The sequence below is a fragment of the Lynx rufus genome, unplaced genomic scaffold (assembly GCF_022079265.1).
Source record: "Lynx rufus isolate CCGP_SWC_20201006 ecotype Redwood Valley unplaced genomic scaffold, mLynRuf1.p SCAF_3, whole genome shotgun sequence".
Classification (NCBI taxonomy): domain Eukaryota; kingdom Metazoa; phylum Chordata; class Mammalia; order Carnivora; family Felidae; genus Lynx; species Lynx rufus.
The window spans coordinates 46,272,951-46,284,648 of record NW_025814845.1 but is presented as its reverse complement, the minus strand read 5'-3'; the positions used below and the strand labels follow the sequence as shown (position 1 = coordinate 46,284,648).

The 11,698-nt window shown below is 36.2% G+C and overlaps 1 pseudogene; it reads left to right on the top strand.

Moving 5' to 3' along the window:
* The first annotated feature begins 1,676 nt into the window (after window positions 1-1,676).
* LOC124521060 (probable ATP-dependent RNA helicase DDX43) lies at window positions 1,677-2,983 on the top strand (annotated as a pseudogene).
* The last annotated feature ends 8,715 nt before the right edge of the window (window positions 2,984-11,698 follow it).

The window sequence follows — 11,698 nt, the reverse complement described above, 5'->3', positions numbered from 1 at the left end:
ATCAGTGAATTAGACAATTCAGTAAGTCTTTTGGACAGTAGCTAATATTTATTAAGGGCTACAAATTGCCTGGTTATGTCCTGGAGCTGGTGATACATCAGTGAGAAAAAAAATGACCCAGATTATTTGCTTTTACGAATCTCATTTAGAGGTTATTTAGAGGACACAAAAATAAAATAGCAGATGAATAAATTGAATCAATTTTATAGTATGTTCGAAGGGAATAAATTTTGTGGAGAAAAATGGAGCAGGATATGGGAATTTGGAAATTTTGAGGGACGAGTGAGATTAGCGCTTGAAAAGGTGGTTAGAGTTGACCTCACTCAGAAGGTAATATTGGTGCAGACTTGAAGGAGATTAGGAGATAAAAATGTAGCAAACAGTCAGTGCAAAGACCCTGAGATTGTATCTGATGTTCAATAAAGGTGGAGGAGAACAATTAAAAACTGACTTTTTACATTGATAAGCCATGTTTCAGTCTCTCTCAGGCACAGTTTCTCTTAAGCATATATAGTTTAAATTTTGCCACAAGTAAATCTCTCTTTATGTTATGAAAATACATCCAAGCGTAATGAACGAGTCGTCTGGGTTTCTGAATTAAAATGTTATCTGAGAGAGAGCATCGAGCGGGCTCCGTCTGCAGCTCCTGCTGGGATGTACCCGCCACGACTCGGTGGAGTGTTGCAGAGTCGAAGTGAGTGACATCGGAGGAGCCGGATCTTGCTCGGGTATCCGGTTCAGGTCAAGGCAAAAAGTAGGCGCCCCCGCCTCCTCCTGGGTCGTTGCTTCTCCTCCAAGCTTGGCGGTGTTCCGGGCTCCGGAAAGGAGGCCTGCGGAGGATCCAAACTGATGAGGTCTGGGGGGCGACAGAGGTGGCGGCTAGAGGAACCCCTGCGAACCGCCGCTCCGCTTTGGATTGAAGCACGTGTGGGTCAGCGCTGTCATTGGTCGTGGTGCGTCAAAAATCAGAGACCTCCAGGGGTGCCTTGGTGGCTCCCGTGAAGCTCTTACTTCAGCTGAGGTCGTGATCTCACAGTTCATGAGTTCGTGAGTTCCTGCCCCGCACTGGGCTCTGTGCTGACAGCTCAGAGCCTGGAGCCCGCTTCAGATTCTGTGCCTCCCCCGCTCTCTGCCCCCATCCTGCTTGCGCTCTGTCTCTCCCTCTCTCTTTTTTTAAAGTTTATTTATTTTTGAGAGAGAGAGAGAGAGAGAGGCAGTGTGCAAGCAGTGGAGGGGCAGAGAGAGAGAGAGGGAGAGAAAGAATCCTAAGCAGGCTCCAGGCTCTGAGCTGTCAGCACAGAGCTTGACATGGGACTTGAACCCACAAACCGTGAGATCATGACCTGAGCCGAAAATCGGATGCTCAACTGACTGAGCCACCCACGCGCCGCTGTCTCTCTTTCTCTCAAAAGTAAATAAACATTAAAAATAAAAAAAAGCCTCTTAAAAAAAAAAAAAAGACCTCCAAAGTACAACAAACAGGAAAATACGGATAATCAAAGATTATCCCCATTCACAGGTCAAAATTTTTGGCAGCAAGGCAATGAAGAAAAAGCCAAAACAGTGACAGATAATTTTCTTTAAAAAAAGAAAACACTAAAATTACAATGCAAAGCCCAGAATTGGTATTGTTGCATTCCAACCTTCTGTGGGAAGACATGTAAGGACAGATAGTAATGTTACAGCGAATCAGCTATTCACTGATGGGATCAAATTGGAGAAAATGCTTTGAAATGGAGGGAGGGAATGGGAAGATTTACCTCCAGTTAAGAAAAACTTTACATGGAGTCAGAAACAACAAATTCAGCGTCCAAGTGCAAGTAGACACTTGGAGGAGAGAAAATTTTGATATAATGTGTGATGACTTGAAAGATGGTCAGAAGTGTCATATACCCAGTCCTACTTGTAAATTTGAGGATGTTTTTCAATGCAGGCATGGCCAATAGTTCTACAAGGAAAAGATCTTATAGGATTAGCCCAAACTGGAACAGGGAAGACGTTGTCCTACTTAGTGCCTGGATTATCCATCTTGATTTACAGCCCATAATTAGAGAAAAAAAGAACGGACCCAGAATGTTAGTTCTTACACCCACTAGGCAATTAGGTCTTCACGTAGAAGCAGAATGTTCTATGTATTCATATAAAGGCCTTAAAAGTGTTTGTATATATGGTGGTGGAGACAGAAATGGAAAAATACAATAACTGAAAAAAGGAGTAGATATTATTGTAACTCCTGGAAGACTGAATGATTTACAAATGAGTAACTGTTCCAATCTCAGAAGCATAACCTACTTGGTATTAGATGAAGTCGACGAGAAGCTAGACATGGGATTTGACCCCAGATAATAACGATTTTATTAGATGTGCACCAGACAGGCAGACTATTATGACAAGTGCGACGTGGTCATATGCTGTCCGTGGACTTACACAATTTTATTTGAAAGAGCCAATGATTGTATATGTTGATACTTTGGATCTTGTTGCTATAAGTACCATGAAACAAAACGTAATTGTCACCACAGAAGAAGAGAAATGATCTCATATCCAAGCGTTTTTAGAAAACTTGTCTCCCAAGGACAAAGTCATAATGTTTGTCAGCAAAAAAGTTTGCTCATCAAGTGACCCAATTCTGCGACATGGATTGGTGGGAGTCCCTTCATGGCGACAGAAAACAGATGGCCAAGAGAGAACATTAGAAAAGTTTAAAACAGGTAGAGTAAGAATATTGATTGCTTCAGATTTGACATCTTGAGGTCTCAATGTCCGCGATATCACACATGTCTATAATTATGATTTCCCTGGAACATCAAAGAATGTGTACATAGAGTAGGGCACACTGAAAGAGCAGGGAGGACTTAACATCCATTACTCCATTACCCTCATCACTAGAAATGACTGGAGGGTTGCTGGTGAGTTAATATTCTGGGTATCTTCTTTGAGAAATATCTGTTCATGTTGTTTGTCTATTTTTTACTTGGATTAGTTTTTGGAGGGATGTTGAGTTTTATAAGATCTTTATATATTTTTGATACTAACCCTTTACTAGATATGTCACTTGAGCATATCTTCTCCCATTCTGTAGGTTGCCTTGTACCTTTGTTGATTGTTTCCCTTGGCCTGCAGAAGCGTTTTGCTTTGATGTAGTTCCAGAATTTGCTTTTCGTTTTTGTTTCCCTACTTGGGAGACATATCTAGAAAGAGGTTGCTATGGCTGATGTCAAAGAAGTTACTCTGTGTTCTCTTCTAGGATTTTTATGGCTTCCTTTCTCACATTTAGGTCTTTAATCCATTTGGGTTTATTTTGCGTATGGTGTAAGAAAGTGGTCTAATTTCATTCTTTTGCATGTAGCCGTCCAGTGTTCTCAATACCATTTGTTTAAGATACTGCATTTTTCCCATTGGATATTCTTTCCTACTTTGTCAAAGATTATTGGCCAAATAATTGGAGGTTTCTTTCTGGATGTTCTATTCTATTATATTGATCCATATGCCTATTTTTATGCCAGTACTCTATTTTGATTACTACAGGTTTGTAATATAACTCAAAGTCCAGAACTGTGATGCCTCGAGTTTTTCTTTTCTTTTTTTGTTTTTTAAGATCACTTTGTCTATTCAGAATCTTTTGCAGTTCCATGCGTATTTTAGGGTTTTTTGTTCTAGCTCTGTGAAAAATGCTGTTGGTATTTTGATAGGGATAGCATTAAATATGTACATTGCTTTGGGGAGTATAGACATTTTAACAATATTTGTTCTTTCAGTCCATGAGCATGGAATGTCTTTGCATTTCTTTGTGTTGTCTTGAATTTCTTTCATCAGTGTTTTATAGTTTTCAAAGTACAGATCTTTCACATCTTTGGTTAGGTTTATTCCTAGATATTTTGTTAATTTTGTTATTTTGGGTACAATTGTAAATGTGATTGTTTCCTTAATTTCTCTTTCTGCTGCTTCATTATTAGTGTATAGAAATGCAGCAGATTTCTGTGCATTGATTTTGTATTCTGCAACTTTACTGAGTTTGTTTATCAGTTCCAGCAGTTTTTTGGTGGAGTCTTTGTTGTCTATATGTAGTATTATATCATCTGCAAATTGTGAAAGTTTTACTTTTTCCTTACTGATTTGGATTCCTTTTATTTCTTTTTGTTGTCTGATGGCTGTGGTTGGTACTTCTAGTACTATGTTGGTCATCCTGGTCATCCTGGTCTTGTTCCTGACCTTAGGGGAAAGCTCTCAGATTTTCTCCATTAAGGATGATGTTAACCGTTGGTTTTTCATAGATGGGCTTTATTATGTTGAAGTAAGTTCCTTCTCACCCTGTTTTGTTGAGGGTTTTTATTATGAATGGATATTGTACTTCATAAAATGCTTTTTCTGCATCTATTGAAATGATTATGTGGTCCTTATCCTTCCTCTTACTGATGTGATGTATTGCATTGATTGATTTGTGGATGTGGAACCACCCTTGAAACCCAGGAATAAATCCCACTTGATCGTGGTGATAATTTTTTTAATGTATTGTAAAATTTGATTTGCTAGTATTTTATTGAGAATTTTCAAATCTATGTTCATCAGGGATATTGGCCTGTAGTTTCTTTTTTAGTGGTGTCTCTATCTGGTTTTGGTATTGAGGTAACATTGGCCTCATAGAATGGATTTGGAAGTTTTCCTTTCTTTTTTATTTTTTGCAATAGTTTGAGAAGAAAAGTTATTAACTCTTCTTTTAGTGTTTGGTAGAATTTTCCTGTGTAGCCATCTGGGCCAGGACTTTTGTTTGTTGTGAGTTTTTTGATTACTGATTCAGTCTCCTTGGCTGGTAATCAGTCTGTTCAAATTTTATATTTCTTCCTGTTTCTGTTTTGGTAGTTTATATGTTTCTAATAATTTATCTGTTTCTGTAGGTTGTCCAATCTGTTGACATAGTTCATATTATTGTCTTATAATTGTTTGTACTTCTATGATGTTGGTTGTCATTTCTCCTCTCTTTTATTTTGTTTGAGTCCTTTTTCTTTTCATCTTGATAAGTCTGGGTAAAGATATATCAATTTTGTTGATTTTTTCAAAGAACCAGCTCCTGGTTTCATTGATCTGTTCTGTTATTTTTTAGTTTCTATATCATTTATTTCTACTCTAATCTTTATTATTTCCTTCCTTCTACTGGTGTTAGGTTTTGTTTGTTGTTCTTTCTCTAGGTCCTTTAGGTATAAGTTTAGATTGTTTATTTGAGATTGTTCTTGATTCTTGAGTAGGTCTGTATTCCTATAAACTTCCTTCTTAGAACCACTTTTGTTGCATCTCAGAGGTTTTAGACTATTTTGTTTTCATTTTCATTTGTTTCCATGTACTTTTTCATTTTTTCCTTTATTCCTGGTTGACCCATTCATCGTTTAGTAGCATGTTATTTAAGCTCCATGTATTTGTAGTTTTTTCAGAATTGTCCTTGTGGTTGACTTCTAGTTTCATAATGTTGTGGTCAGAAAATATGCATGGTATGATTTTGATCTACTTGAATTCGTCAAAGTTTGTTTTGTGGACTAGTATGTGATCTATTCTGGAGAATGTTCCATATCCACTTGAAAAGAATGTGTATTTTGCTGTTTTAGGATGGAATGTTCTGAATGTATCTGTTAAACCCATCTGTTCCAGTGTGTCATTCAAAGCCATTGCTTCCTTGTTAATGTTCTGTTTAGTTCATCTGTCCATTGATGTAAGTAGAGTGTTAAAGTCCCCTATTATTATTTATTATCTGTTAGTTCCTTTATGTTTGTTATTAACTGATTTATGTATTTGGGTGCTTGTATGTTGGGTGCATAAATATTTACACTTGCTGTATTTTCTTGTTGGATTGTCCCCTTTATTATTATATAGTACCCTTCTTTTGTCTCTTGTTACAGTCTTTGTTTTAAAGTCTATTTTGTCCAATGTCAAGTATTGCTACTCTGGTTTTCTTTTGCTGTTCATTTGCATGATGCATGTTTCTCCATCCTCTCACTTTCAATCTGCAGGTGTCTTTAGGTCTAAAATGGATCTCTTGTAGGCACACACAAAAATATTTTTATCGACTTTTCTTAATGATCATGCCTGCATGATATGTTGAGAATTTGTATGGATGTCTGCACTATTCAGTACAGTACTAGCTACATGTGACTATTTAAATTTAAATTATAATTAACAGAAGTAAACATTCTGTTCTTTAGCTGTACTAACCACATTTCAAATGCATAATAGCTACATGTGCCAGTAGTTACTATATGGAACAGCATAGATTATAGAGCATTTCTATTATCACAGAAATTTCATTGGAGAGTGCTGCTCTAACAGAAATACTGAATACACTTAATAGAACTTTTCTGAAGAACTGAGATTATAAGAATGAAGTTGCCTCCAAAGACAAGTATTTCACCTAAGGGAATAATATATGAGGAAAATTGGTCATTCAACCAGATAATACTTTGCATATTGTAAGCATTCTATAAATTTTTGAATGATGTCTAAATGAGGGAGCAATGTTGCATTATCACCAAGTAATTCTAATCAACTTTCCTGAAATATAGTCTAGTGTTATCTTCTTTTTCCAGAAAAATGCACAATTTAAGTAAATTATTACTTTTAGAACTGATATGTTGACTCCATCCTCTTTTGAATCTTTAGCCTCTGTCTTTTTAATTAGATTATTTCTAGATATTTACTATGTTATTTACATATTAAATGCCCAGAAATTATCCTTATTTCAAAAATCTGGCCAGAAATGATATAAAAACAAAGTATTTTACGTTTACCTGAAGATGGTCATCCCCCCTTGAAAAGTAATGTTCTGTGCTCTAAGACAGCACTGTGATTCCTTTAATTAAGAGAAGATAATTTTTTAGCACCATAATTGAGGCCAGCACTGGAGCAGGAAGTCATTTTGGTTCCAGATTAAAGAAATATTAAACGCTTGGCCCCTGAAGACTCAAAGGCCGACTAGAAAAATGATAAACTTCAAAGTACCATCCCATAGATTGTGATGGTCTTTGAAGAAATCTAGACATGAAAATACTGGCTTCACCCTAGACATGCCAAAGTTCCTCAGATACTGCAAAATTTAAGGTCAATAAGAAAAAGATTATGAAATAGGTTTTCCGTATATGAAACAAATGTGAAAGTCCTGAGATTTGTATATTAGATTGGTTGCAACTGGTAACATGTTGTAATAGAGATCACAAAATAGAATTGATAAACTTAAGCTGGGGAGAATCCTGTTTTTTTTTTAAAAGGAAACTAACAGTGATGGACAGAAGAGGTCACACGTTGCTATTTTCCTAGTTTACTTCTAGATTCATGTGAAAAATGATTCATGATTCTAGATTCATGTGAAAAATATAAAAACATATAGCAAATTTAGGTATGAAAGGCCAAAGAATGAAATAATGTTTCTAAAGGGACTTTAATATACCCAGACTATAGCATTTATAAACTAGGACATGCTACCCCCTGGTTCACTTCCAGACCATTGCTCAGTGCACTGAGAAACATGACCACATACTGACTGGCACATGTTCAGAACTTGACGATTTGACATGGGAAAAATATTTTCATATTTAAGTGTACATTTGGCAAATAAAAGTATTAACAATAAGACTGTGGGTAACTTGCCCTATGTTTTATACAATGGATACTTATTGATCTTATAAACAGAGAAGAGCACAGAGCTGAATATTTTACAATTGAAAATCTTCACTTACTTTCTAATATAATTTTTTTTCCTTAGTTCGATAGACATAACAAAGGGCACAGAGCCTAAATAGTTCTGTTAGTCTATGCCATGAATGGTAAATGGATGCTACCCATATCATTGGACCTACATTTCAAGGTGTATGTGAAATGTTTGTACTCTTAATATGTCCAGAGTTTCCCAGGTGAAGCATAAACTTTGAAACATAAACTGCCAAGTTTCCAGTGTAAGGTGTTTTTTTTTTTTTAAAGCAGAACAATAGGACTAAACAAAACATTTTAGCTTCTCTAAATATTTTCTCCCCTTACCTTGCATCTCACCCTTTGGTTGGTCAGTAAAATGCTGCTAAAGTAAGAGAAATTTCTGATACTTTCACTAAAATGTGCTACAGTTATGTCCTGGATCTAAAATTGTAGGACAAGAGGACAAATAGATACCCAGAAACAATTATTAAAAGACACAAAGAAAAACAACAACTAATACCTAGGTAGCCTTGCATCCTGTAGATTTTGGATGAAGTTGTTACAAAATGCTTTTGTTGCTATCCAGAAGATGGTGGGAGAAAATACAGCCTTAATTCAGGTCGCATAATCATTTTCCGTTAAATGTTTAGAAGTCCTGCTTTCTTCCACAGCACAACAATTACACAGCAGAGCATAATTATTTTACAGTCAATTGAGTACACCAAATGGGCATATTTATGAAACCTGATTTATACTTCATACTTGCAACACTACATGAAGCGTGGCTTTACCTCCCACCAAACCTGCAGTCAGTAAAACTGTCAGAAGGACTCTTTGCTTCAGCTCCAAAGCAAAATAACTGAAGTTTGAGCAATCCTTTTGAAATGTTGGTACCGCACTTAGCTTTCTCCTATCAAGTGTACTGCAAAGAGGAAAGGCAAAGAAAGCAATGTGGTATCTGTGGACAGGTTCCATAAAAGTTTTATGGCTTTAGTTCATGCCCTGATTCTTGCTGTGGTGAGCAAGTACATTTTTCATTAACCTATCCCACAAAGCAATGAGACAGTCTACATTTAAGTGATGACCTTCTCCATATAAACTCAAACTTGTTTTCCTTGTACTTCAATAACTAATAATTATTTATGAAGGTTTGCATAATTACCTAAGATACTGCAGGAGTTTGGTCACGTTATGTCCTTCATAAGAACTTCTTGGAACATGGTATTTCCAAATTTTTGAAGAGATACTCTAATTCCTTGTCTTTCTTTCTCACACATTTATACAGTTGGCAGTGAGGCATCAATTCACAGTGATGACTTACTGGTACCATCAGTGAGTTTAAGGAGACCTCTGTAAATATTTAAATTAGGCATTTCTGTTTTAGATGCAAAAAAAGTCCAGGCTGCTGTTCTAATGCAATTACAGAAAAACTAAATAATAGGTGACTTTGTTGAATTTGCTGATTAATCATGTGTAATGTCTATGTTTTTCTTATTAATTGCTTTATTTTAATTGCATAAGAATATAAAGTCTTCTGATTTCACTCAGGACTGAAAGAGGGGAAATACTTATTTGGAATTAATGAGCAAACTGTGGAGTCCCGGGTTTATCGGTAATTCTTTATCTTCAGGGTCTGAGCACGGCCTAATATGGGGACTATAAAACAAGATTCCTCTATGTGTTATTGACTTCCAAATGAAAAAAAAAAATTATTCACTCCTTTCATAAGACCTGTGCACAGAAGCTCATGTTGATGGCCTCCAAGCACAGTAAACTAACACATTAGGGTAAACAGATGTTTTCTCTATTAACAGTATCAACCATCTGGCTGCAGGCCAAATCAAGTCTGGGAAGTAATTTCAACTGGCCTGTCTGTTAATGCGAAAACTGACTGAACAGTCTCTCCTGCTCATCTTCCCATCCTGCAAAGGATGTTTCTTCCAGTGTATGATTCATGGAAGAACAGGAAGGAGAGAGATCATTTCAAAGAGTTAATTAATTCTTAGTTGCGATTTTATTCAATTATCTGTTTAAAATATAAAATGTACAGCATTCAAGATGCTAAGATCTAAACTAAGTATGATGTAGAAAATTAGGGAAAATGTAGAGATAAATTTTCTTAAACACTGGAATCAGCTGCGGTATCTAATTTAATCTTTACTTAAAGAACCCAGTCCCTGGGAGACCATGAAACTAGGTTGCCAACTGCCTACTAAAAAAATAAAGGAACAAAAGTAACTTTTGCTAAAAAGAGGTAAAATCATGACCATCTCACATATTACTTATTTTTGGTCATTAAATATTGTTTATTCAGATATAATTGCCTTAGTTCATTTTATCTTTCATATAGTAATGATTCTTGAATTATATCAATGCAATATTAATACAGACATTATCTCTTAACCTAACCTAAACAAATCAGAATAAAACAAAGGAAAATTATAATTCATAATATCATTTGCACAGATGTAAAATCTCAAGTAAGATTTAGTAAAAATTAATTTCTTTCATTTATTCCCAGATACTTGTGATAAATACCCACCTTTGCAGAATTTCCTTTTGTTCTTATTTCTTAGTTCTTTCTTTGCCTCTAAATCATTTTCTTTTCCTAACCATATTAGCTATGTATATAGTGGAAAATTGAATCCCAAGAAGACACATCTTTATAAATGGATGAATAATTCTCCTGGGCTAGAAATTATTTAACTGATACTGAGCTACAAAATGGTATCTTCACGAGGCTAAACCTAATACAACTATTTCTTGTCCTATCTGTAGACAGACTAGAGGATTAACTAGGAATTGTGTGGGTTTTTTTTAAATGTTTATTATTTATTTTGAGAGAGAGAGAGAGAGACAGAGAGACAGAGAGTGAGCAGGGGAGGGGCAGAGAGAGAGGGAGACAGAGAATCCCAAGCAGATTCCATACTGTCAGTACAGAGCTTGACATGGGGCTCGAACACACAAACTGTGAGTTGATGACCTGAGCCAAAACAAGAGTCAGAGGACTAACTGAGCCACTCAGGCGCCCCAGGAATTGTGTTTTAAGGAATATAGTAGCAAGCTTATTTCTAGTGGTTTTCTAATGTTACCACAAGATTTCCTGAGTTAATCAACTGACATAGAGGTGCGGTATAAGGAAGGAGCTGCCAAAGCATGTTGCATAGTGTGGACAGAACGTGAGATGAGTAGACGTAGATGTAAATCCTGAATTAGGCACTTACAATTTGTCTATTCACTGAACAAACGCACACCCAAACTCCTTTTAAAAATTCATTAAAGTGCTGGGGCACATGGGTGGCTCAGTGAGTTAAGCGTCCGACTCTTGATTTCAGCTCAGGTCATGATCTCACAGTTTGTGAGATCGAGCCCTGTGTTGGACTCTGCACTGACAGCACAGAGCCTGCTTGGGATTCTCTCTCTCCTCTCTGCTCCTCTCTCTCTCTTAAAAATAAATAAGCATTAAATTAAAAAAAACTATTAAAGTGCTTATTATGCTCCAGGTACTGTGTTTTAATATTTGGTGTACCATAATGAAAAAGATTGACTAGATTCTCGACTTTCTTGAGTGTCTAGTCTAGTGGAGAAAATGTGTACCAACTGGCAACCTATCAAATAAAATAACTGAACATTGAGATCCATGCTGTGAAAAAGAAGAATAGAGCAATGTAACAGAAAGTAATAGGACTTGGGTTTTGTAGCTCAGTTGGTATTGATGGATCAGAAAGTACTTCTCTGAAGAAGGGGCATTTAAACTGAGACTCTAAATTGTAATGGAGGCAGCCATTTGGAAAATGACAGAAAGAGTGATTGAGGCAATGAGGGTGTAATCTATAAGCCCATGAGAAGAAAGAGCTGAGCTCATTAGAAAGTTGAATGAAGGAAAATATGTCACCTCTTAGGTAAGATTTTAATCCTTTCAGAAAGCTTAGATGAGAGTCTGTAAAAATAGGTCTGGTGTGATCTGCCTCATATATTTGTTTGGGAATAATAATACCTAATGTATATTGATAAGTTCTATTTACCA